The following is a 27,438-nucleotide window of genomic DNA, read 5'->3' as shown; positions in this document are numbered from 1 at the left end:
GAGCACCGACTGCTCTTCCGGAGGTCCTGAGTTCAAATCCCAGCAACCACATGGTGGCTCACAACCATCCATAATGAGACCTGATGTCCTCTTCTGTTGTGTCTGAAGACAGCGACAGTGTACTTAATCACTAGGAGCAGATGTCTGGTGTCTAACGTCTAAGTACTTACTATCAGTCGCAATCCAGCACGCCTTCCCCTACCTACACTACAAGACTTGTAAGAAGCACTTAAAACTACTCTTATGGCAAACAGCATTGCTCTGGAGATCCTAAGGGCACAGCAAGGGCTTCCTCTAGGACTAGAAACCCTGAGTCAGGTCAAGCTACTGACTCTCTTCTACCCTTTCCACACCCTCCTCCTGGATCCGCAATTCTAGGTCCACAGAGTAAGTCAGTACCCTTGTTCTCTGTCCCTGGAAATACTTCTGTCACACACATGGTTTTCAGGATGTAGGAACACGTGGATAAAGATGATGCTTGCATTGTCCCATTACTCATGGCCCATCGAGAGAGAGGCTTGGATGGGATAGCATTGAAAGTCTGAGAAGATAATCTGGAAGCTAAGAATTTAAAGCCACTGTAAAATCCCCAGGTGCCAAAAGGAGAAATCCATTACTGTTGCTTGTTCTAGACTTTGTTGGCTATGGGCACTATAACCATCCCTGTCTCCCAGGAACACGCGTCTTCCTGACATTGATCGGTAGCAGACTAGAAGTGGCGAGCCATTCATCTCGGCCTTTTATCACTCCCGAGAGACTCTGGAAGCAGAAAAAGCAAAACCTCTTGTGTGCTTATTACACAGAGGCAATGCGTCAGGTAGCTGCTCCAGCTGTGGACCAGGCTGCAAAGTTCATTTTAAAACTACCTAGTGTATATTTAAATCAATTAATTAAAATGCTCCTAGCATTATTTGGAAGAAACAAAAACAGTCTCTGTGGCATTTCTATGGCTCAGCTTAATTCCTGTGACAATCACTCTGTCTTCCTTCTTATTCTCTTCTCAGTTATACATCACGGAAGAGCCATGTATGACTAGTATAACATTAAACGAGCAGGACTCACGGGGTATCAGCAGAAAATTATTGGTTTTTACCAGTACTGCTCTACGATGATTAACTTATGTGTCAGCTTGACTGGATGAAGGGATACCCGGGTTGCCAGTAGAACATTCCGGATGTGTGCCTGAAGGTGCTTCTGGAGGGTGTTAGCATGTATATACAGTAAGTAAAAAGTATCCAGGCAAAAGTTCCATCCAATCCACTGCAGGCCTCAAGGGAAGAGAAAGGCAAACAATGACAAATTCTCTCCTTGAGCTGAGAAGCCCACCTTCCTCTGCCTCAGACACTGGAGCGGCTGGGTGTTGGGTTTTAGATTGGAACTGAGTTACACTATTGTTGGCCTGCCTGGCTCTCCGCTTGCTGCCAGTAGATCGGGGGTCTTTTCAGCACCAATCACTATGTGAGCTGGTTGCCATGATAAATCTCCCCATACATATGACCGTGGGCAGCCCACTGTTTCTGTTTCTCTCAAAAGCTTGAATTCTGTGTGGGTTGTTCTTGTCTTTGGGTTAGATTCAGAGAGGTTGTCATGGCGTTCTGGTCACCAGAGACCCTTCAAGTCATTCCAAGTCAAAATATCAATCCCAGTTTTGTTGCCAACTGGCTGATCAAAGGCAGCCCTCTTTCCTCCAACTTGATGTAAAGGAGGGCTTCTGCCCACTTCTGCCCACTTCTGCCCGCTTCCGCCACAGCCTGCTGGACCCTGCCTGCTTCCAGCATCAGGAAAGGTGAACACAGGAAAGTATCTCTCTCCGCATTGTTCGTTTAGGTCCCCCAGTTCCCTTTTTTCTTTTCTTTTCTTTTTTTTCGGAGCTGGGGACCGAACCCAGGGCCTTGCGCTTGCTAGGCAAGCGCTCTACCACTGAGCTAAATCCCCAACCCCTGGTCCCCCAGTTTCTGATAGTAATCTCTCATCTGGGAATAAGATAGAGAGGAGGCAGGTTCAGTATTGCAGGATTTTGATGGCTGCTCTTGGAAGGCAGAGACAGGTGAATCTCTGAGGCCAGCATGGTCTACACAGTAAGTTCCAGACAAGCCAGAGCTACAGAATATATATATATTCAAAGCATGCATTCTACCACTAAGGGTTACAGTACCAGTCCTTGGTGAGCTTTTTATAGCTTTTCCATGGAGTTGGGTATTGGTGGCAGGGATGGAGAGTGGCAAAGCAGGGAACCTACTCTGTCCTCGCCTCTAGGGGTGGGTCACCAGCAGAACCCTTTTATGCAGATCCACACCTATGGAACTTTCATTGATTTACACTGCCGTCGTCGTCTCCCCCCCCCCACCCCCCGCACACACACCCCACATACTATTGCTTTGCCATCACAGGAACCAGCATACAGGGTTCTGTAAACCCCCTCAGGCATAAACCATTCATCCGCCATGCCTCTCACTCTGGGGATGATGCACAGAAAACACTCTCAGTGGTCAGAGCAATCTCTTTACACTTAAAGAGTAAAGCACCTCTCATCCCTTTCCTATGGTGGCCAGGGTACAGGGGAAAACTCAGGTTCTCCAACTCTCCTTGGGGCTGGAGAGATGGCTCAGTGGTTAAGTGCACTGACTGCTCTTCCAGAGGTCATAAGTTCAATTCCCAGCAACCACGTGGTGGCTCACAACCAACTGTAACGGGATCCTGGTGAGTCAGGGACAGGATGCTCATATAGATTAAATACATACATACGTTTTTAAAAACCCTCCTAATTATTATTTTCTTGGCCTCTCTAACCTTACACAGAAGTGGGCAATGATCTTACTGACTTCTGATCAGTGCTCAACTTGTGGCTTTGCGCTTCCTTTTCTAGGTCCTATCTGATTTGTTCTTACCTCACTTTGGACTGTGAAGTCTATCCTGGGGCACAGCCAACAGGGACGCTACAAAGATTCCATCCTCTTACTTAGTTGCTTGTGTGATAACAGTACCATCTTTTGGTTCCTTATCTCTTCTCCCTTAGAGAAGTATTTGCACTCTGTTGGCTGGAAAGTTACTGGAAACAACACCCAAATAGCTTGAGCACCCATAACCCCAAGTGCTTTCCAAAGTCAGAGCTCTGGGAACTGACATGACGTCTCAAGAGGAACATTCTATTTCTTACGTTACCTGAACGATTGCGGTTAAAACCCAGGTGCATCGAAAGTGCCTTATAAAAACACCTTCAAGCCATGGGACTCATGCATATGTCTCTAAGTGAATTTCATGTTTAGACTTGGGTCCCTAGGATAGTGGCTGGGTTTTTTTTTTTTTTTTTTTTTTGTTTTGTTTTGTTTTTGTTTTTCCTCCTCTGGTCTCCATCATGAATTTGAATATTTGAACATGTCAAACATTTCTGGCCTTGTTCATCTCCCAGAAAGGATGTTCAAAAGAGGAGCCCTGCCCAAGAGCTGGGAGTGCTGAAGTGAGCTAGCGGCCTGGTTGGAATCACAGAAGAGCAGAATTCAGAGTCAGAACTCCCTCTCTGGGACCCTCACACCACACTGAAGTCCTGTTTTCATTCTCCTGGCCAGGATCCTCCTCCTATGACAACACAGAAACTCCTGAAGAGTTATCTCAGATTCCTCCTCTCTGTCACTTACCCTACCCAGTCAGTCGCTATACATCTCTCCAGCTAGCCCCTCCTCCCGGACGCTCTGCTTTGCCTTCATTCATAGCTTTGCTAATTTTAACCCAAGCTTTTTAAAAGGCAGAAAGAAATTCATGCATAACTCCATATGCATGTCCATGCCAGGGGGCTCCACCACCACCACCCTGGGAAATTTGAACTCTTTACCCTGAACAAATGTTTCTTCTTCATAAGCACTCTTTGTCTGGTATTTTGTCACAACAACAAAAGCTGTCTTGGACAAAAAGATTTCTGTTTCAATGTAGTCTAGGTATATACGGTAAAGAAAATGGGGGAGACTGGGAGAGCCCTAGTACCACATAAAACCTGGGATCCCAGCACTGGGGAGGTAGAGTCATGAGGATCACAGATTTAAGGTCACTTTTGGCTATATAGGAAGTTCGAGGCCAGTCTGAGCTGGGGTCCGCTACATGAGCCCCTTGTGTCAAAAAGAAAAAGAGAAATTGTAGCATCAAAGTTCCTTTCCTGCTCCCACCTGCCTCCTGCTGTCTCTTCCCAACTGTTTTCACTGTTTCCTTCTTCTTTAATCTGGACACAGAGTTAGCCAGAGGCAAACAACCCCATGAAAGAGCATGTCATGAACTCCTAATTCTGAACTAACAGTAATGACTTCTTTCAGGCAGAGGAAACCGATACCAGATCGTAGGTGGACTCAGACAGTATCAATCGAGAGAATTCACTGAAAAAGCAGAGCACTGGATTGAGATGTGTTCATTCACAAAATTAAAGGTATTACCGGCCTAGTGCATTTTTCTCAGACTGTGAGAAATGTTTTGACAAAGCCAACGACTCTTAACCCTATCAGAGCAGTGTTCGTTTTTATGAGCTCATTTCTCCTTTGATTCAGTCCAGGACTCTCGCTCGAGGGATGGCACCCTCACAGACACACGTGGAGGTCGGTCTCCTGGGTGATCCCAAACCCAGTCAGGCTGACAGAGAGGATGAGCCACTGCCTTGTGTGTGTTTTAGTTAATTACTCTCCTCACAGAGCAACAGCAAAAGACAGGAGAACTTCTTAGCCCTGAAGGGAACATTATACGCCAGAGATTCCTGCCTGTAGAGTGAAGACTGTGTGAATTTGCCATCCACGGGTACCTCACGAATCCTCAAATTTCCGAAAACTATAAGCGAAATCGTTTAAAAATCACCTTGATGATTGGAGTGCATTCTGTCTTGGAAACAATTTTTTTTTTTAAGTATTAAATCAACGCCAGGTGCTTGTGTTCCACACATTGTATCTAAGATAAAATACTCGGACACATGAAGACCTTCTACAGTCTTTTAGGAATTAGGAAATACCTCAGAAGCTCCACATGTGTACAGCATCATCCCCATAGACCACGCAGTGTCTTGTGCTCTTAGAGAAGAAGCTGCTAGCTTCTCTGGATCACAGTTCTGTTTAAAGAGAGTAATGGTTGCCCCTTAGAGATGTGTGGATTTCTTTTTTATTTTATTTTTTTTTAATTTTACTTTGGGAATTAGTGTTTTGCCTGCATGTAGGTCTGTGCACCACATGTATGCCTGGTGCTCACAAAGGCCAGAAGAGGGCACCAGATCGCTGGAACCAGAGTCATTGGTGGTCGTCAGCTGCCAGGTGAGTACTAGGTCTCAAACCCAGGTTCTCTGGGAGAGCAGCCAGTAGCCCCCCCCCCCCGGAACTGAGGTTCGAACCCAGGGCCTTGCACTAGCAAGTGCTCTACCGCTGAGCTAAATCCCCAACCCCGCAGCCAGTAGTCTTAACTGTCAGTTCTCCAGTACCTAATTTCTTAACGTATATAAACAACCTCAACAAACGGTAGATAATTGTGGTGTGGCAGGAATATTTATCAAAGTTTCATATGCCCTCTCATGGTTGAATTCAATCCTTATAACGCCAAGGATCAGAACACAGCATTTTACATCTAGTAGTAATGACCCCCGAGGGGCCTTCGGTTCATTACTACCCTAGTGAACTCATAGATAAATTCACCTCAAGTGAACATAATCTTGAGGATGAAGATTTTGAAGGATGGAAGCATTCACGGACGGGACTTACGAAGGACAGGCCCCAGTGAAACAGCGGCCTGCGGGCAAGAAAGGAGAATCCTTTCAACGATGTCAGATGAAAAACTCTGCCCTGAAAGGCAGTCACTGTTATCCTTTTTCCACAGAGCTGTGATTAGAGAAGCTGGTACCTTCAAGGATGCATAGCACCTTCACCCCTGCACACAGCTTCCCTGAGGAGGACAAGGTGCGGACTGAGGTACAGATTAATCACCTTGTCTGTATTTGGGACTGACTGAGGCGTAGCAGAACTCTGAAAAGCCATCGTGGGGTTGGGGATTTAGCTCAGTGGTAGAGCGCTTGCCTAGCAAGCACAAGGCCCTGGGTTCAGTCCCCAGCTCTGAAAAAAAAAAAAGAAAGAAAAGAAAAGCCATTGTAAAGTATCCATGTGTTTTTATATTTCTGCCTAGATGCATTTAATGTGAGGAACTCAACCGGCTGCCACCGGTAGGATAAGAGACAACTACCATATTTAAAGGGACTTAGAAAGGTTGAAGGCTGTCCACTCAGGTGCCTGGCTGATTCCCTAAGCCTTGCTCTTTCTATAGCCCCACCTCACATTCCTCTGCCTTGAGGTACACTTTGTCTTCTGTCCCGCAGTTCCAGGAGCCCCCACCCAACCTAATGAGAATGCTGGGAAGTTAGTTTCAAGGACCTTGGTGCCTTTGTAAATTACCTGCACTGTCTACCTACAGGGGCAGCCATTGCCACCCTACTGAGTCCATCTCTGGTGGACAAAATCCTCATTGCTTTGAAAACCGGAAAGATGTAAATCTTAATGCCCAGTCTCAAAGACTGGGTTACAACAATGGAGCACTTCGTTAAGCATCTGAAGAAAAGAACGATTAAGACGATTAAGACGGAGATGGGCTCTGCAGTGCTCTTCCAACTTTAGTTCCCCATGGCTCTATTATAATTTCTGCATCCTTGAATCGCTGAGAAATTAACCTGGCGCCGGGAGTCCAGGCAAGGGGCTGTGCTCCTTGTGGCCAAAGGAATTCCTTAGAACATGGAGCTGAAAAAGCAACCGAGTTCTGCAGCCTATACCCATGTGTTCTGATTGATGGGAGGGGAAAATATTCAACCCAAAGTGCCAGCCATTCCTCTGTGAGCTGGCGTGGCAGAGAGAGAGTGCGTGTGGGGGGTCAGTGAAGCATCAAGTTACAAACTAAATTAAAGGTCTTCGAAAGAGTGGAAGGGTCTAATCATCCAGTCTGAGGCTGCCAGAACTGAATCCACCACGGTCACTCTCAAAAGACTTACACGAGCTATGCACACAGTAGGCAATGGGCATCGGGCATCCCTCTTCTATTTTTTTAAGGACTTCTAGTTCCAAATAGATCTTTATAGAATTGTTTTCATGAAGTCTTTTTACTTCTGTCATATTAAAATGTCCGCGAAAAAGTGATCAAAACCTAATGCTTAACTATCCCACCACAGAGAAAAAAAAATATTGTGGTTTTTGGTTCCTATTAAAAACATGTGTTACATATATAATTATGGAAGTCTCGGATCCAGTGTGTACGACATACACAAAACCTTTGGGAAATAATAATACGTTTGCCTCACTGATAGAATTTGTAGCATAATACTGTAGGCTGTCCGTGCCACTGAAGGGGGCACTTTGCAAAGGCCAGCTAGCATGTGCTTTTCTGCATGTGCAGTGATCAGATCTCAAACAAGGATCCACGGGACTGAGGGAAGGTCACTTCTACAATTTACAGTATTTTCAGGAGGTGGTTGGGCTGAATCATGTGCATCTGCACTATTTTTCCTCAGGGAAAGTTAATTTTAGAAAGGAGAAAAATTTTGCCAGGAAAACAATCATATTGGCTCACTAACTAGACAGCGTCTTTTCTCAAATGTTCAAAAGGCTTTACAGTCTCCGTTTGTCCTTAGTGTTCTTGAGAGCTGGTTATCAGCCCCATTTCACAGGGAATGAAAAAAAATAAATAAATAAAAAGGAAAGGACAGGGCAGGACTGCTCCTCGGTATGGTGGAGGAGAAAGTTTAGCATAGGTACGTAGGAGAGCATAGATAGAGGCAGACTCATCTGGGAGAAAGTCCAGAGTGGCCATGACCCTGAATCATGTTGAGAGAGGGGGAGGGGGAGGGGGGAGACCAAGAACAGCAGCCAGGAGGCCAAAGGTACAAAAGAGGGGGCAGGTAACCAAAATGTCTGGATTACATAGGGAAGAGCCAATCCGGGCAGGGCAACCCAGCCCCAGGGCTGCAGAGTTCAGGTTAGGGGAAGTCTGCCATTCCCAGTAACAGGTAGGGAGAACTGGACGCCAGGTCTGCTTTGATATGTTAAATCAGCTCCCCAGTCACTCCTCCGGGGCCTGAAACTTAACACATCTCATTCCATAAAATGAGACCAGTGCTTTAGTAGTGTGCCCATGTGACAATCTATGAAGTTAGCCCTTTCCTCAGCGTTTCAGAAGACACAGGGACGTCTCTTTTGTCCCCGGTTGTGGTTGTTTCTGTCTGACGGCTGCACAGATACTTAAATAAGGATGTGCACGGAGAACAGCAGATGCACAACTGTGACGCCACGCAGGACGGGGACGGATTCAGCTTCATTAAATATGATTGATGACCTTACGGGCCAGTCAGAATAGAAGACCTGGGCTCACGTAATTGGCAGCATAAACAAGATCTGCATTCATTTACATGGCCATTCCTTCTTTTGTCGCCTGCAGATTGGTCTGTTGAGGGTTTTTGGTTTTTCCGTTTTGTTTTGTTTTGTTTTGTTTTGTTTGCCTTTAAATAAGCAACAAGTACCCAGGCCAAAGGCCTGCATTCCATCATAGACAAAAGTCAAGGAGCAGTCGGGGAAGATTTTCATAGTCCCAGCAGAATGGGCCTCCACCCTTTTCAGTCACAGGAGTATTTGTGAGGAAATTCTTACTTTTTTAAAAACGTGACGTTTTAAATCTGGTCTCTTAGAAGCATGGCATTTTCCTCTGGTCCTGTATCTGAGTTTCAAAATAGCACTAAGCTTCCCTTCCCCAAACCACCACCCCAGAAGCGATGGCACTGCATCAAACCATCGGCTTTGGAGAACAGGCTTTCTCCCACGTGGACCTTATACTTTCAAGAGGACAATGGAGGAGGAGGAGGAGGATCGTGCTCACTACCCAGCTGTTTGTTTTTTTTTTTTAAGATATAAAGTATACATACATACACAACAGCCTCTCTTTCTCCCTCACCCTCCCCTTCTCCTACCAGATCTGAATCAAGAATAAAGGGTGGGGCCTGCGGTTTTGTTTTTTCCAAGCTCCAGGATAAGAGATAGTGCTTCAAGGTCTGATAAACTTGTAGCAATTTCTGTCGCCTTGAAAACATCGTAAACTTATCACAGTGTTTAAACTGGGAAGAGGGGGTAGGGTAGGGACTGGGGAATCCCAACTGTTCAATGAGGACGCAGATGGTGATACATTGCAATGACCGGATTCTTTCCGAAGTTAGGGCAGTAATGCAAGGCCAGGGTATGTTCTGGAAGATTAGGAATTGCAGTATTTCAGATCCAACTTTCAGATCTTAGGGGCAATTAGTGCATCTGTACCCACACACCTGGAGAGGGTGGGCGATCTCGTGCCACCCCCTTGCCCTCAGCGGCCCAGAGTCGGGGTGCAGGGTTCCTGGAGCGGTCCTGGGAAAGACATGAAAGCGAGGGGTGGAGAGGGGGCGAAGGTGCCGCGGGCCGCGGAGCAGAAACCCAGAACGCGCAGCATGGGAGCCCTTGCCAGTCGCTCAGCACAGAGCGTCAGCTTGGCGCTGAAGACCCCGGAGGAGAGCAGAGGAAGACGGTAAGGAGGTGGCAGCCCCGGGGAGGAAGGAACGTACTGGGCACGATGAGTCCTGCGGTTCCAGGGCAGCATCGAGCTACTCCTTACCTTGAGGTCTGAGCCACAGCCTGAGACTCTCGGAGGGGCAGGGCTGGGTTGTCAGCGGCTCCAGCCGGAGGCTTCTGGCATCAAAGGCTTTCCAATCCTGGGGCTCTCTCCGGCGGCCTGCGGCCCTTGCACCCCGCTCCCTGGGCAGCGAGCGTCAGCCAAGCCGCTCCCCCGCTGTTTATTCCCGGAGCCAGGCCCCTCTCTGTCGCCTCCCCGCCTCCAGCGCGCGCACACCTCCCCCGGAGGCGCACTCCTTAGTAAGCAGGCAGCGCGAGTGGTCCAGGAAATCCGGACGCGGGCAACTTGAGAAAATCCGTTTAAAATCTTGCATGTGCGCGACAAGGTTCAAGGAACTATTTACATCCATCTTCCGCCTCCACTGAGTGTCTTCGCTCCATTTTCCAACGCTTGGTATTCTCCTAAGCACCATTCTGCGACTCTCCTGGCAGACATGTACACACCCCCACCTCCAATAAACCCATGGCTGTTTTTAAAATGTCGACACATTCACTCTCTTTGAACTTAGGGTGCTGGGAGTTCGCCTGGGTCTCGGGAGGAATATATTCAGCTGCACAAGTCAGGGCAAGTCTCCTTGGCCAGCACTGTAGATGCATGCCACCTGTCAGGGCCCCGAGCGCGTGACGGGGCCTTTAATTACTCTCTGGTTTTGGTTACTGAGTCTGTCTCCTCTGACCCAGGAGAGACCCAGTTCTGAGGCTCCAGTTCCAGGGAGAGCAGATGGAGATGTTCAAGGAAGAGAGTTCTGAGAGAGGACGAACTCGCAATGGGTACAGCCTACTTAATAATACAGCAGATGACAAAGGATGGGAAGCCGTGCGAGGGGGGGTGGGGGGCATCACCTCTCCCTAACGGGAGAGAGCAGAGAGTGACGTAACCCCAACCGGAATGTGCCAGGTGAGCTGTCAAGTGGGATTCTAGCCATTCATTCACCTGTGAGTGTACTGCATATTTATGGACGCGTCACTCACAGTCAAGGTGGAACCCCGAGGCTGACCAGGATTAACTTGGTAACTGGTTTATAACAACAACCTGAAAAATAAAGGTAGCCGCCCATCCCTTATCCTTTCTAGATTTCTCAAATAGCTTTCTAACTAACCCTAGGGTTTCAAAAAGGAGGCAGTTGCTAGAACGGTCAGATTTCCGAACTGAGCCAGAGGGGAGGTAGACAGCGGGAGATGAAATGACCAAACATGTCATTGCAATTAGCGCTGGAGACTGGAGAGCTTAACGCATCGTTGCTGACGTGCAGGTGAATAGAGATGGATGAGTCAACCGCCTCTGCGGTGCAGGTGCCGTGCGGGAGGATGCCCACAGAGGGCAGTAGGAAGGAGACAGGGTCGGTGCAACTTGGCTGCAACAGCAGAATAGGAAAAAGTTGTTCAGGAGAGGGAAGAAAAGGGCAAGAGGAAAAGTCAAAAGGACAAATTCAAAGATTTTTTTTTTTTAATTTTTGAATTGGCCCTTGGCAATTCAAGAATTTAAAATTCACCATGGACGAAGAATCCTCTATTGGAGGTGGGAATACAAACAGTTGGGAAGAAAGGACTCGAGGCCAGAATCGATAAGAAGAGAACGGATCAGGCGGCACCTCCAACCCTCGTTTTTAAAACTGCATTCATTTCACAAATAAGGAGGAGGCACTGACATATTCGCACACTAACATGGATGTCAGATTTTGTGTTTCCAGATAGGGTTTCTCTGCTGTACCCGCTGGATGTCCTGGAATTCACTTTGGAGACCAGCCTGGCCTTGAACACAGAGATCAGCCTGCCTCTGCCTCACAAGTGCTGGGATCAAAGGTCTGCTTCACCACAGCCAGCTAGTGATGTCAGATTTTTTTTTTTTTTTTCGGAGCTGGGGACCGAACCCAGGGCCTTGCGCTTGCTAGGCAAGCGCTCTACGGCTGAGCTAAATCCCCAACCCCATGATGTCAGATTTTTAGTTGGAGGAAAACTACCTGCTGTGGGAAGAGAATGAATGGTAATGAGAGGTGGGATTGGGGTATGGGAGGAATCCAGAAGGGACATTTAAAGCAGTGAATATTGATATATAAGTCCTTCTGCTGTTGAGAAATCCAATTGCGGTCCCATGAGGGAGAAGGCTCAGGGTGATTTAAAAAAAAAAAAATCATGAAACAATATAGGTAAACAGAAACTATAAAGAGAATGGCCATTTGAAACTAAGTATCTTAGGCCAGGCCTGTTAGCTCAAGTCTTTAATCCCAGCACTTAAGAGGCAAAGGCAGGCCATGATTTGAAGCCAACCTGGTCTACAAAACAAGTAGCAGGAGAGCCAGAGCTACATAGAGAAACCCTATCTTGAAAAATCAAAAATAAACTAACTAGCTAACTGTGTCTCATTTATATAGTGATTATCCTTACTAGGTCAGAGGCCCAAAAGGATGCTAATGGGTGCCAGAGAGATGGCTCAACAGGTAAAGGTTACTGCCCAGTCTGATAGCCTGAGTGTGATTCCCCAACCCCGGGTTAGGAGGTACGATGATTTACATATGCTTGACCCAAGGAGTGGCGCTATGAGAAGGCGTGGCCTTGTTGGAGTAGGTGTGTCACTGTGGGGGTGGGCTTTAAGGCCCTCAACCTAGCTGACTGGAAGTCAGTCTTTTACTAGCAGCCTTCAGATGAGGATGTAGAACTCTCAGCTCCTCCTGCACCATGCCTGCCTGGATGCTGCCCTGCTCCTGCCTTGATGATAATGGACTGAACCTCTGACCCTGTAAGCCAGCCCCAATTAAATGTTGTCCTTATAAGAGTTGCCTTGGTCATGGTACCTGTTCACAGCAGTAAAACACTAAGACAGAAATTGGTACCAGAGACTGGGATATTGCTGTGATAGGCCTGACCATGCTTTTGTTTGGAAGAACGTAGATTTTGGGGGCTTTGGAAAGCAGCAGAATGCTTTAAGTGAGGCTTAGTGGGCTATTCTAATAGGAATATGGAAGACTTTGTTGCTGTGAGTGATTTAAACTGTGCTGACCTGGGCTAAGAGGTTTCAGTGGAAAAGAATTTCAGCACGTGGCCTTAGAGACTGTTTTGTGATATTTTGGTGAAGAAGGTGGCTGTTTTTGCCATTGTCCAAAAAGTCTGCCTGAGGCTAAAGTGAAGAGATTTAGATGAATTGTTTTGAATTCATCTAAACAAGTTTCAAAACAGCCTGGTATAAATTCTGTCATGTGGTTACTAAAGTTCACCCTTATGAAGATGATTTTAATGAAAAGGAGCAAGCTGAGAAAGGAAAAATACAAACTATATAGTTCAAGTTGTAAAGGGGTATCCGGAGCTGAATCTTGGGTTGGGGATTAAGCTCAGTGGTAGAGCGCTTGCCTAGCAAGCACAAGGCTCTGTTCGGTCCCCAGCTCCAAAAAAAAAAAAAAAAAAAAAAAAAAAAAGGAGCTGAATCTTATGTTCTAGGAGGTAACAGATCAAGGAAGTGGGACTTTGAGGCACGATCCCACTCAGCTAAATTTAGGTCCAGCCATGGTGCTATATACCTTTAATCCCAGGAGACAGAGCCATGCAGATCTCTGAGTTCAAAGTCAGCCTACAGAGCAAGTTCTAAGACTCAGACAGTGAGGGAGTTGGAAAACAGAAAGCTAGTAATAGAATAAGGGTGGGGGTTATGTTCCAGCCCAAGCAAGAACTCAGCAGCCTCAGGCATGTGGCTCTGGCTTTAGAGGCAAGAATAGAAGGGACTATTGGGACAATTGATGCTTGTCAGCTGGAACTAAGAAATTAGCAGTGATTAAGAAGAGACCAGCATCACTGAGGTGAAATCTTCTGGGAAGTGTTTCCTGAGAGCACAAAGAAGCTGTGTTCTAGAGATAACCAAGGTTGTACCTCGTGCTGTGGCTGGACTTGGGTAGTGTATAAGAGTCACCCAGGTGGTACTGGTTTTGAAGGCAGGAAGGGGTCATGAAGAGCAGCTGAGGCTTGGCACAGTGTGAAGCCATGGAAGGCCATTGGTGAAGGTGCAGCCTAAGTTGTAGTCAACAGCCCAGGATTGAAGGGGTCAGGCAAAGGATTTGAGGCTTGGCACAATGAAGGAACCTATGAGAGGCTACTGGTAAAGCCTTGTTGCGACAGAAGACCCCACTGTATTGGAGATGCCAGTACCATGGGATGATCACCAAGAACAGCAGCGGCAGTGGAGTGGATCAACTTGATCTCTGAGTGCTACAGAGGGCAGAGCTGGAGAGGTGACTCCAGCCCATTGGAGGAGCCCAGAAGACCATACATGGACCCCAGACATTGGAACAAGAAGCTATGAAGCCGAAGTTGCCTTGGAGACCCCAAGATGTTAGAGATGCCAGAGACCTGAGATACCTGCTGAGGAAAGCTGCTAACAGGGAGTGCAACCAGCCCAGGAGAAATGAGGCTTGTTGCTGCTGAATGCCAGACTTGCCAACAGCAGTTACAAGGATAAAAAGAGTTGGAGATCTGAAGAGCGCTTTGACATCGGACATGGAGACATGGAGTTTGGAGTTTGCCCAGCTGTTTTTCAGTCTTGCTTTGGTTCAGTTTTTTTTTGTTTTTGTTTTTTTTTTTGTTTTGTTTTTTTGTTTTTTTGTTTTTTTTTCTTAATTTTATACGGTATTACAGTTAAGAGGCTACTTGAGATCCTTTTGGTTCATAAAGCGTGATGATTGGGTGTTCATGCTGTGTGTGCGACATATGCCGCCCACTAAACCTTGTTACGACATGGACATGTTACCCATCTGATGTGAAAAAAAAAAGAGTCTACTTGAATCTCAGAAGAGAATTTGAGCTTTGGATTTTTAACATTGTTGAGACCATGGGGACTTCTGAAATTGAATTAAATATATTTTGCATTATGTTGTTTGGGTATGGCCTCCATAGACTCATATGTTTGAACAAACCTATGGGGACCCTCATCCAAGCTGCCTGGAAGCCGGGATTCTGCTAGCAGCCTTCAGATGAAGATGTAGAACCCTCAGCTCTGCCTGCACCATGCCTGCCTGGATGCCCCCATGTTCTCAGGTTGATGATACTGGACTGAACATCTGAACCCATAAGCCAGTCCCAATTAAATGCCCTTATAAGAGTTGCCTTGGTCATGATGCCTACTCACAGCTGTGAAACCCTAATACAGAAGAAAAAAAATACTCCTCCAAGTTTGCCTCTGACTGCCATATACTGGGATCCCTGTGCACACTCCCCACACTAAAGAAGTAATGATATAATGATCTTTTAAAAAGTTGATTTGTAGGCTGGAGAGACGACTCAATGGTCAAGAGCACTGACTGCTCTTCCAGAGGTCCTGAGCTCAAATCCCAGCAACCACATGGTGGCTCACAACCATCTGTAATGGAATCTGATGCCCTCTTCTGGTGTGTCTGAAGACAGCTACAGTGTACTTATATACATTAAATAAATAAATCTTTTTTTAAAAAAAAGTTGATTTGTGGGGTCTGTAGAGATGGCTCAAAGGTTAAGAGCACTGACTGCTCCTCCAGAGGTCCTGAGTTCAATTCCCAGCAACCACATGGTGGCTCGCAACCATCTGTAACGAGATCAGATGCCCTCTTCTGGTGTGCCTGAAGACAGTGACAGTGTACTCATATACATTAAATAAATATTTTTAAAAGTTGACTTGTAACTGAACAGTGGAATGAATTAAAAATATTCAAGCGTCATCTTGAGATTATATACGTATCTATATGGAATATATATGTGCCTATGTATGGAATGTCTTAGGGGTATTTAGGCTCCCCAGATAAACAAAGCCTGTGACTGCTTCGGTCTCTTTCATACAGTGGTGTAGTGTAGTATTTGCATGTAACCCACTCACCTCCCACCCTGCACTTGGGGGTTTTTGCTGTTGTTTGTTTTGGAGACAGGTTCCAGCTGTATTGGAACTTCTGATCCTCTTGCCTCTGTCTCCCAGTGCCAAGATTACAGATGTGCATCACCAACCCCACACGTCGAATCATCTCCAGATGCCTTCTACTCCCTGACCTGAGTTAGACAGCACTGAACACTGTTATCTAGGAAATGAGACAAAAGCACGCACGTGTTTAACACAAAGGCCACCATCAGAGCTTAAGCACATTTTTGACCTTTTTCTTATTCGTATGTGTATGTGTACGTGAGCATGCCACGCACGGCATGAGTGTGGAGACCAGAGGACAGGTTGTAGAAGTTATGTCTCTCATTCACTGTGTGGGCTCTGAGAGCCAAACTCAGGGCATCAGGTATAGGAGCCATTGCCTTGACCTACTGAGCCGTCTCCCCAGTCCTTAACTACATTTTTTGGTTCATGGCTGGTTGAATCCCTGAATTTAAAACCTGTGGGTCTAGAACCCATGGGTGTGTAGAGACAACTGTGTGTGCACGTATATGTAAACACACGCGTGTGGTTTGTATGTGGAAAGACTGTGAGAAAGGGTTATGTTTCATTCACCGAAAGGGATGGGCTCATACCATATTAGATGCCGAGGAGTCCTACAGTCCACTCTAAGTTGTAGACCCACGAAAGCCGGATAGACTCCAACGACCTGAGAGCCAGAGCTGATAACGGCAAGACTTCCAGGGATCGGAAGATCAGAGTTTCAGTTTACGGCAGGATCACAACCTTCCCTTGCCTTTTTATTCTCTTCAGGCCCTCAGTGGGTTGGATGGTATCTGTCCATACACTGAGAACTCTCGGCTTTCCGAGTAAAACACTAATCTCTTTTGGAAGCACCTTCACCAGCACACCTAGAAGTAATGTTTAACTTTGTATGTGGGACCCCCATAGAGTATTAAGCATCATTGCTGTGTTTTGATCACATTTTATTTTCATTACTCCCCCTGCGGTCTAGGACTTCTCTCAATGACAGAAAACATGCCTTACGTTTCCTAACTTTACGTTCAAGCACAGTGATCAAGGAGAATCAGTATGTCTCTTAGTTTCAGACCCCCAAAGAAGGAGCTGTCCTAACTGAAATCAGCGTGGACATAAAGCTGTGCCTACGACCTTCTTCCTCTAACCATACAGCAGAGTAGACTGGCATCGGAATAAAAGTGAAGGTACTGCTTTGGATAAATGCTCTCCCAAGTCCAACCAAGAGTTCCGTGTCTGACAGCAGCCTTTGATGCTGTTAGAGCCTGGTGGTACTTTGAAAACTGGGACCCAGCAGAGAACAGAGTCACTGGGTACTTGCTGTAGAGGGGGTATTTGGAACCCAGCCTTTCTTCTTCCTGGCTGCTGTGAGAGGTGATTCTCCCTCTTCCTTGTGCCAATGGCCTGCTTCACCACAGGGCCAAAAACCATGGGCTAGGGCTGGAGAGATGGCTCAGCGGTTAGGAGCATTGACTGCTCTTCCAGAGGTCCTGAGTTCAGTTCCCAGCAACCACATGGTGGCTCACAACCATCTGTAATGGGATCGTATGCCCTCTTCTGGTGTGTCTGAGGACAGCTACAGTGTACTTATATATAATAAATAAATCTTAAAAAAAAAAAAAACAGGTTGGGGATTTAGCTCAGTGGTAGAGTGCTTGCTAGCAAGCACAAGGCCCTGGGTTCGGTCCCCAGCTCCGAAAAAAAGAAAAAGAAAAAAAAAAAAAAAACTGACTTAGTAAGCCCGAGGGGTGGTGCAGGCTTTTGATCCCAGCATTCAGGAGGCAGAAGCAGGTGGATCTCTGAGTTCCAGGCCAGCCTGGTCTACAGAGCGAGTTCCAAGATTGCTGGGGCTACAGAGAAAAGGCCTGTCTTGAGAAAAATGAAAGAACACAAAACCAAAAAAACTGATATGTCTCTGGTATTTGTTATCCTGTCAGAAAGCTGACCACCGCAGAGAGGTATTCCAGGAGGTTGAGGGGACTGGGCAGTTTGTCCGCAAAGGGTACTTGAAAGACAACTAACTCACTAGATGTTTGTTCTAGAGACAAAGATGTAAACAACTACACTATCATTTCACAAGGGATAATAAAAATATGAAGACACAGCGTGAGCACATTGCAGGCAAGAAGGAAAGGCGTTTCAGCTGTAGAGGCCTCGGGGACACTTCATGGGCAAAGCAACGCTTGGGTCTTAATTATCTGTCTGAGCCAGATATATAGCTAGTCTGCGAGACTGACAAGATTATTACTTGTTTGGTGGGCTCGCTCTGGGGTAATTCAGAGAAAAGATAAGGCTTCAGGGAGCGAGATCAGTAAGAAACTCTCAACAGTGGGGTTGAAATCTATGATCTGGCCTGGAAGAGAATAGAATGGGCAGAGCAGCTCTTTAGAGGCGTAGGATCCAGATGACCCAAGGAGTTGGAAGTGGGAAAGGCCAAGTCTGCCCAACATGGTGGACAATGACCAGGAAAAAGGCAGAGATTTGCTAGAGAACCACCCCCCCCCCAGGGCTGAACTTCGAATGCTGATGAGATGCAGGGGAGGGGGCAGCCAATAAGCAGGTGACGATGCACTGTATGTTACTGTGCCACGAGAACAGAGGAAGCTGTAAAGCTATAGAGTCCAGGGGTTGGGGATTTAGCTCGGTGGTAGAGCGCTTGCCTAGGAAGCGCAAGGCCCTGGGTTCGGTCCCCAGCCCCGGAAAAAAAAAAAAAAAAAAAAAAAAAAAAAAAAAAAAAAAAGCTATAGAGTCCACTGATGTCAGAGGCATAGATAAGCTAATCCAAGAATATCACGTGTGGGGAAAGAGCTAAGTGCCTATGGTGGACACCTGAATAACACTGAGTGGCCATGAGAGTAAGGACCGCTAGCCAAGGAAAAGAACCAAGAGAAACCAATATTGTGTAGAAGAAAAAAATATATATCTATATCTATATCTATATCTCTATATCTATATGGATATAGAGATATAGATATAGACATAGACATAGATATAGATATAGATCTCAACTCCGTAATATCTTGGGCTTGGTAGTACTGACTAATACATTAATGGCAGCACTGGGGAAACTGAGGTAAGGACAGTCAGGGTTAAAGGCCAAGCCAGCCAGAAAAGGAAACTGCCACAAAATAGAGTTGTTTTCCTCTTAAAAAGGAGGAGAGGAGAGGGGAGAAAAGAAAGGAGAGGAGGGGAAGGGAGGGGAGGGGAGAGGAGAGGGTTGGAGAAACTAAGTCTATTCCAGAACTAAGAACAAGGGGTTTTGACTGGCTTTGGGGCTTATTATGATTAAAAGGGCAATGCTGGTGAGGCAGTGGGATGGCTGTCAGTTCTCCACTGAGAGCACTTGCATTCTGTACCAGGCGCACCTGCTGTCTAGGCAGGCTCTAGGCAATGCATGTTTAACAGCATTCTTGGTCTCATCTCGCTAGACAGCAACAGTGCCTCTCCCGAGGTTTGTGAGCCAGACTGCGCCCAGAGTCTCTCCTCTCTTCCCTTCTCTCCTTTCCTTGGTGATCACGAGGTGAGCAGTTCTGAACACATGCTCATCTCTGACACGTTGCCCAACCCCAGGCTTAAAAGCAGTAGGGAAGCTAGCCATGAACTTGGTACCTCTGAAACCTTGGGCCGAAATACACTCTTCTTTTCGCAAGCTTATTTTTCAAAATCAAATTGGGAGGACCTAAGATCTAATTGTTCTGTTCTTCTTTTCGTTACTTGAAAATATTTAGTTTTTCAAATGTTTTGGGACCAGTACTCGCTGAACTTCTCTAGTTCTCCTACAGAATAAATTAAAGCTAAAAATGCTTTTTTTGTAAAAGAGATTCAGAATAATATAGGACTGTCTTATCGATAGACATTGGTTTAGTAAAAACATTTTGACAGTCCTGTGGCAAGGGCATCTCACCAGCTTACACTGGAAGACATCTTCCTTACTTTGGTGTTATGAGTTGGCCTATAGTAGCAACACGAAATATAACCACAGCACTGGATGTCAGTCCACAGCCTTCTACAAAGATGATCGTATTTTATGACGAACGAACAAAAACTTCTAAGTTTCGTTGTTTCTCTATTCCTTCAGTTTCATTTCACTGACAAAACCTGACAAATCAGGTGAAGAAAAAAAAAAAAAAACCCGACAAAAATCAACTATGAAAAAGAAAGCTTAGGGCTGGAGAGAGGTCAGTGGTTAAGGGCACTGGCTGCTCTTCCAAAGGACCCAGGTTCAATTCCCGGCAGCTCCATGGCAGCTCAACAACTGTAACTCCAGTTCCAGGGGATCTGACACTCTCACGCACACATTCAAACGGGTAGAACACCAAGGTACATAAAATAAAAACTAAAATTTTAAAAAACAACAAAAAGGGTGGCTTAATCTTGGCTCACGGTTCAAAGTTATATAGTCCATCATGGAGGTAAGGCAGCCATGGGGAAGGGTATGGTGACAGCAGCTTAAGGAAGCTGGTTACATCGTGTCCACAATTTGAAAGTAAATAATGATGAGCACTGGTGTTTTTTATGCTCCTTTTTATTCTGTCTGTGACCTCAACCCATGGAAAGGTGCCCTCTGTGTTAAGGTGAGTCTTTCCCACTTCAATTAACCTAGTCTGGAAAACTGCTCGGAGACTAGCCTAATCTAGATAATTCCTCACCGGCATGCGCAGAGGAGACCCTAGATTCTGTCAAGTTGACATTCAGTATTAACCATCACAGCTCCAGCCCTTGTCAACCTGACACCCAAGCATCTCACTTTAAAACTCTAACACCCCATCCCTTATCCCCACAGGCTCATGGCCATCTCATAGTGCAAAATGCGCTGTGTCCTGCTTCAAGTTAACATTGAAAGGCCAACATCTCAGTGGCGTCAGAGACATAAGGCACTCTCTGAGCTGTGAGTGCCTATTTTAAAAGTTACGCATTGGGGTTGGGGATTTAGCTCAGTGGTAGAGCGCTTGCCTAGCAAGCGCAAGGCCCTGGGTTCGGTCCCCAGCTCCGAAAAAAATAAAATAAAATAAAAGTTACATATTTCCAATGTGCAATAAATAGTACAGAGAATACATTCCCATCCCCAAAGGGGAAGAACGGTAAGAGCACCAGGAAAGAATGAACTGGAGTGAGACCAGAGGGCAAACATCAAATCCTGAAACTTCATAGCATCTGGGGCTCACGGTAGAATCATCTGGGCATGCCCAGCCTTTCTCTTGGGCCAACCCCACTCTATAACTACAACTTTGCTCAGTGGCAAAGGCCTGGTGTCTCTAACACCCTGTGGTCCCCATTGCAAGTTTGGCTTCACCAAGTAGCCTGTCCTGGCCTTCTTGCCAGGACTCTAACCTTGCCACAGATTGCCTGGCCTCAGGAAATTCTGAAATTATGGTGCAAGATTCTCCAACCCTTCCAACTTGCATCTTTCACGTCTGCAAAACCAGTAGCAGGTGAACAGCACTGCCAAGTTTTGCTGCCAAATAAGGACAGAGTCTGGTCTCCCTGTACCACAGTAGCAGGAGCCACTGTGTGCTTACTCAGGGTAAGTATTTCACCAGGCAGCTTTCCCGGACCAGCAAACACTAGCATTCAACTTGGAACCTTTGTTGGGTGGAGCCTAGCCCTTAGGACTCCCTTCCTATTGGCCCACTGTGAAGCTGATGGTTTTTCTTTAACAATTATAATTACGGTCTATTTTTAGGACGGGTCTTGGCTGTAACTTTAAACTTATCTGAGCTCTTGCTCTTGACTGCACATTTTAAAATGTCTTCGACTGTGGAGAGCTTTTGGTGCCGCTCATAGAAATTTTGGCAAGTACCTGTCGCTGGGCTCAAGGAAGTAGGCTCACATAAGAATATTCCCATTTGGGCTAATGCAAGGATCAAGGAATGTGTGACTTCCCTTTTGTCTTGATAATCCTGTTAAGCCCCCAGACCCAGCGACTATGGGAACCTTATTGCTCTGATTACTAGCTGGTGTGATCTCTTTGATCTTTACCTTGCTTGATCACTTTGCCTGTGATCTGAGAACTGACCATATCTTTGCATGTACCTAGATGGATATAAAAGCAGACTGAGAATAAGTAAAGCTGCTTCAGCCTCAGCACTCGCTGTAGGTAGTCATGGTGTTGTTTTGTCTAATTCTCTTTTTTCAATCCTCACTCCCCTTTCGGAGACCCTGTTGACTGACTGAGCTGGCTTGGCCATTCAGGCCCGCTCTTTTTCTACTGTAGACCTGGGGAAGAGTAGTGATACCCACACCATCAATTGGATGCCATCCTGCTGTGACATTTTCTCTGCCTAACACATCAATTCATTACCTTTAAATTCAGTTTCACTCAAGTTCTCAAGACATGGGCAGAATGAGGTCATACTTTTTGCCAGAATATAACCTGACTGGCTTTGCACAGCTTCTGGTAAGAACCCAGTTCCCTTAGAAACCTCACGACCCAGGCCTCAGCGGTCCTCACTTCTCTTGGATTCCTCCTTCCCCATCTGAATGATCCATTAAGCTCCGCTTTCAGCATTTGAGGGTTTTTCTAGTCCAAAGTTCCAAACTCTTTGGCGTTCCTCCCGTGACCAGTTCTAAATGACTATAAAATGCACGGTAAGGTTCATCACAGCAACCGTCACACTTCTCAGTACCAACTGTCTGTATTAATTATGTGTCTCAGGGCTGTAACAAAACAATCTCAGGAAACAACTTAAGGAAAACGAACTTTATTTTGGTTCACAGTCCAAGGTACAATCTGCCAGGGTAGGGAAGTCATGGGCACAGCAACCTGAGGCATCACTGTATCCACAGCTCAGAAATAGAGAATGATGGAGTCTAATGCTCAACCCACTTTCTTGACTATATTCAGTCGGAGAGCCCAGCCCATGGGATGCTGCTGCCAACAGTTAAGATGGGTCTTGTCACCTGATTCAACAGTTAAGATGGGTCTTGTCACCTGATTCAACAGTTAAGATGGGTCTTGTCACCTGACTCAACAGTTAAGATGGGTCTTGTCACCTGATTCAACTCACCTACATACGTCATCGGCATGCCCAGAGGCTAACAACCTACCCACAGGCATGGGGCTTGCCTTCTATATGATTCAACAGTCACACGCAGGAAACAGCTAGTATGTTAGTTAAATGAACCCCAGCATGGTAGCACATACCTGTATTTCCAGTGGTTGGGAGGCAGAGGCTTGGGGATTTCAAGTTCTAGGCAAGTCTGGGATACACAGTGAGACTCTGTGTCAAAACAAACCAGATATGCTAATGACAGGCATTATAAACGATAAACTGGTTCCTGTAGCAAAAGTTGAGTAGCGCTTGTCCGCTCTTTTCCAGCATTCTCGGTCTTACCACCATCTCCCTTCTATCATCTAATGCTTACCTTGAGTAGTCTTCCCTGGCCACTGTCTGGAGCACAACAGTTATCGCCAACCAGTGGGATCCTACTGCATTCAGACAGTATAAAACCCTTATAATCTTGAATTACAAAGATGTCTATTTTGGCTAACTCTTTCTACCAAAATAGAGTAGGCTATCTTGTTTTTAGAAGAAACAAATGTGTCACTATATTTACATTTCTGCCCAGGTTTAAAAAAAGAACTGGTCATCGGCTTGTTCAAACCATGTTAACCCACTGAGTTAATTTTGCTGAACAATCTTTAAATAGCATCCAGACAATAGGCTTGTGCCACTGTCTAAGAACTGAAATGGGGTACAGTGTAATTAAATATTCTGAAAATACCATGTCCCCAAGCCAGCACTGGGAGGATAGAAGTATGGATGTGGTCTCTGCCTACAAAGCGTGCAGTATAGGATAGATGTGTGTGTGCAGAAGTTTGATAAGTGCATGAGAAGCGCGGATATGGGTACGGAATGGATATTGAGACTTATCAGAGGCAAACTGAAAATCTAAGAACAACTTAACGACTGCCCAGATAAAAGTAACAGAGATGTTCAACTGCATCATCTGGTCATCTCAGTTCTATCATGTGAGTTTGCAATTAGTGTTCCTTTTGATGGAGGAAGCAGCAACTCTCGCCACCTACGCCTACATGCTTCCCTGACTAGACCTGTCGGCTGGGCGTAGTCTCCTGACTGACCACTAACCTGGCTTACAGAAGAGCAGCACTGCTCCTCCTTTACCTACCATCTGAACATAAAGGGCTCACGCTGAGATGGCCGACCTTTCAAAATCAAAGTAGGCCGCAGCAATGAATAAATTTCATGAATGGAAGCCCCAGAGAGCTGCCTGAACAGACCACAGTTCTACAGAGCAAAAATGAACCTTGACTGTCAGACAACTGAAATAGCTTGTTGTACCTTGAAGAGCATAGATAGCTTTCAGTCACGTCATTGAAAAGATATTCTAGATCCTCGTGGTAAGGGTTTATTTTGGCTTGCATTCATTTATTAGACAAATATTACCTACTAAGGCAAGCAAGGCCTTTGTGCTGAGGAGAGTGATGAATAAGGCAAGGAAACCCTGCAGTATCCGGGAGCTACAGTTTAAAGGGAAGACAGAAGGTAAACAGAATTTGCAAGTGCTGATAAAAATGTCATGATGGAAAGCAAAGATCTCACTAACCCTGCGCTCTTAAGTTGTTCTCTGTCCTCACTTCCCTTCTTACTCGAATCTAAAGTCCACTACTCACTGTCTGTGCACATCCTCAACACAGTCGACCTTTGCCCTTCTGCTTGTAGCTCCCTATTTGCTTAGGAAAATTCCAACCAGAGTTAAATGTGTTTTCCATCCCTCTCTCCCTCCCTTCCTGCCGTCTTTGGACCTATTCCTAGGTAACCAGATATAAGAACAACAACAGACTGAAGTTACTGATTTCACAACCACTAATCTCGACGGGTCCTTGTAGTGGCCTGCAATGTTACCTGCTTAATCCTGTCATCTTCCAGTCACCTACAAAACTAGTTGTTTCCAATCTCCTCAACCCTCCAGCAACCTTCTCTTGAGCTCATTGTCAGCAACTTTATTCTTAAAGTACAGAGAACAGAACTTCTAGAACTTTCCTTGTGTGTGCCACCCCGAATGTGAGCGCATGCATAGCCTGTGAATTCCCTCATTCTGTTACTATGAATGTGTTGTCCAAATTTTGTGTATCAGAACGATACATGAAAGACATGAATTAGAACGATTCGTGAAAACGTATTAGAGAAGGCTCTAAGAGAGATATGACCCTAGTGTACCTGCTTTCTCTGTCCCCACATGATGCCCTGTGCTGTAGTCACATAGTAGCACTTGCTGGCACCAAGCTTTTGGACTTTTCAGCCTCCAGAACCATAAACTAAATTAACCTTCTATTGCTTACCAATTAGCTAGTCTCAGGCATTTAACAGAGCACAGATTGAGGGATATGTAGAAGCTGTCTGTTCTCTTACTAAAGACACTTGTGTACTAGGTCCCATGTCCTCTTATCTCCTGTGGCAGAGTTGGAGTGGTGGCACTCAGGTCCTTCCCCAGCCTACTGCTGTGGTCAGTAGATGGCCTCCATCTGTCACCTCCTTCAGGAGGTGTCAAAGTTGTTCTCATCCCCACCCACCCACCCACCGAACTGACGAACTGACGCCCTTCTTGGGACAGCCTATATGCAAGGACGGAGCAATTTGCAGGCCAGCACTCTAGGGACCTCCGTACTCACTCCACAACTCCAGGGTTGGCTGACGGTTTATGGGATGGGCTTCATTCTTCCTCTGTCCAATCTTGCTTCCTTTTCCTTCCTCTCACAGGTCTTGACCCCTTAAAAAAACATTTAGTGCTCCAAACTCTGTTTCTGCATCTGTTCACAGAGAGCCCAACCTGACAAGCCTGATGCAGTGGTTCCAGCTGTGGTCCTCCCTCCCTTTGCATCACTGATTTGCAGCCTCTGCCACGTCACTATCATAATATAGCAATATCTTCTTCCTTAGAACACAGGGCCCCTTTGAACTATGCTTCCTTATACTCCGTGTAAAGCCACACTCCTGGAGAGGATCTGAATTCACCTTTGATCCCCACTCCTAGACACCTTCACACCTACTACCTAACAGAGGCCAGCTCTTCCGGGTCACTGAGAATATGGTTCTACCCAATGGTCAATCACATCTCACCCAACTGGTCACTCTCTCTTTGGAAGAAGTCACTTGTTTCTGACACACAGTTCTCCTCCACCACTGGCTACTGCTGCTCTATAGCTTCTCAGCTGGCTTTCCTTCCTCTCTCAAACCCACAGACCTGAAGCATCCAGAGGTTCAATCTTGAAACTGTCTCTCCTTGTTGCTTGAATTAATCTCTCAGCACTACCTTTGTTCATCCTGTGGGTGACGTCATCCAGTGTGTGTGTGTGTGTGTGTGTGTGTGTGTGTGTGTGTGCTTTATATGCCAACCACAGGTTGACAGCTGCTGAGTCTTTACTGTGAGTTACTCCTTGCTACTTCCTTTGAACTCTACTCACATCCAACTGCTTATGTCATGGTTTGTATATGCTTGGACCCGGGAGTGACACTGTTAGAAGGTGTGGCCATGGAGTAGGTGTGTCACTGTGGGTGTGGGCTTTAAGACCCTCATCCTAGCTGCCTGGAAGCCAGTCTTTCACTAGTAGCCTCCAGATGAAGATGTAGAACTCTCAGCTCCACCTGCACCATGCCTGCCTGGATGCTGCCCTGCTCCCACCTTGATGATAGAGGACTAAACCTATGAACCTATAAACCAGCCTCAATTAAGTGTTGTCCTTTACAGGACTTGCTTTGGTCACGGTGTCTGTTCACAGCAGTAAAATCCCAACTAAGACAGGTTATTTTAATTTCCGCTTTGGTGATGACACATCTCAATCCTCTAACATCTCTAAAACAAAGTAAGTTCAGACCTCCCACAAGCTCCTCCCATCTCCTTCAACCTTCCTTCTCCCAATCCAACTGTCTGAACCAAACCTGTCTTCACTCTCATCCTCTTATCCCTTATTTCCCACACCCAGTAACTTAGATAACCCTTTAGAGCACACCCATACTCTTGTCTCTCATTGTAAGGGTTTTTTTTTTTTCAAGTGTCATTTTATTAACAAAACTTCCTTTAATCATTGAGCTTTAATAAGAAAAGCTCCCTTGGCCCTCTGGCAGCCCTATGGTGAGGGACAGAGGACTTAGTACTTATAAAGCAACGATTGAGAATGGTATCAAAACAGTGATGGCCTGGAGGGAGGAAAAACACTTGGTCAGAAATAAGTGATGGGAAGGATCAAGTTCACTGAGGATTAATAGGAAGAAGCAACCCTGGCCATTGAAGTGTAAAGACCAGATAGTATGAATGACAGCCGCGTGCAGGAACCTGAGGTAAGGCTTGTGTGACTGAATGGCCAATCATATCAGGGAGCTATCAGACATATAGCTTACACATTTTCATACGGAAATTTGAGGGTTATTCCAAGTTATGATGCGGCCATCTGAGGTTTTAAGCAGAAGGTCAAACTAAATGAAATTGCTTTGGCTGGGATGTGACTAGTGGGAGGAGGTTTTGATGCAATCCAAACTTAACAATGAGCAAAGAAAGGTGGGCAGAACCAGTAGACTGGGGAATGGCCTAAGATCTGAAAGCAGAAATAGCAGGACTTTGCTTCTTCTAAAAGGGACGCAGAAGAAGATAAGTCTAACTTTTGTCCCGCAACTTGGAGTTTATCATGGCAAATGAAACCAACCATATTTCCACCAAGTTGACTGGATTAAAAAACAAAACAAAACGAAACGAAAGGGTAGGGAGAGATCATTCGGGCAGGTAGTGTTCTCAGGGTAGGAGAGAGAGTATGTGAGGAGATATTGTTTTTAAACTGTGGACTCTAAAAGGATCACTGGGTTTGCCTAGAATTCTTGACAGGAGAGTGTGGACTGGACAAATATCCTCTCCGCATTACAGGGGAGACCAAGGGGGTGGGAAAGGAAAAGAATGATTTGTCTTACATTCACCGGTTTG

At 45.9% G+C, this 27,438-nt stretch overlaps 1 non-coding gene across 1 annotated transcript; it reads left to right on the top strand.

Moving 5' to 3' along the window:
* Positions 1–14,278: 14,278 nt before the first annotated feature.
* On the top strand, positions 14,279–14,383 carry LOC116884099. Its single transcript, XR_004385838.1, has one exon. It is a non-coding gene; the product is annotated as a small nucleolar RNA U13 (small nucleolar RNA).
* The last annotated feature ends 13,055 nt before the right edge of the window (positions 14,384–27,438 follow it).

This window comes from Rattus rattus, chromosome 14 (assembly GCF_011064425.1).
Source record: "Rattus rattus isolate New Zealand chromosome 14, Rrattus_CSIRO_v1, whole genome shotgun sequence".
In the NCBI taxonomy this organism is placed as follows: domain Eukaryota; kingdom Metazoa; phylum Chordata; class Mammalia; order Rodentia; family Muridae; genus Rattus; species Rattus rattus.
Note: the sequence above shows the minus strand (reverse complement) of the source record. Positions and strands in the feature narration are given on the sequence as shown.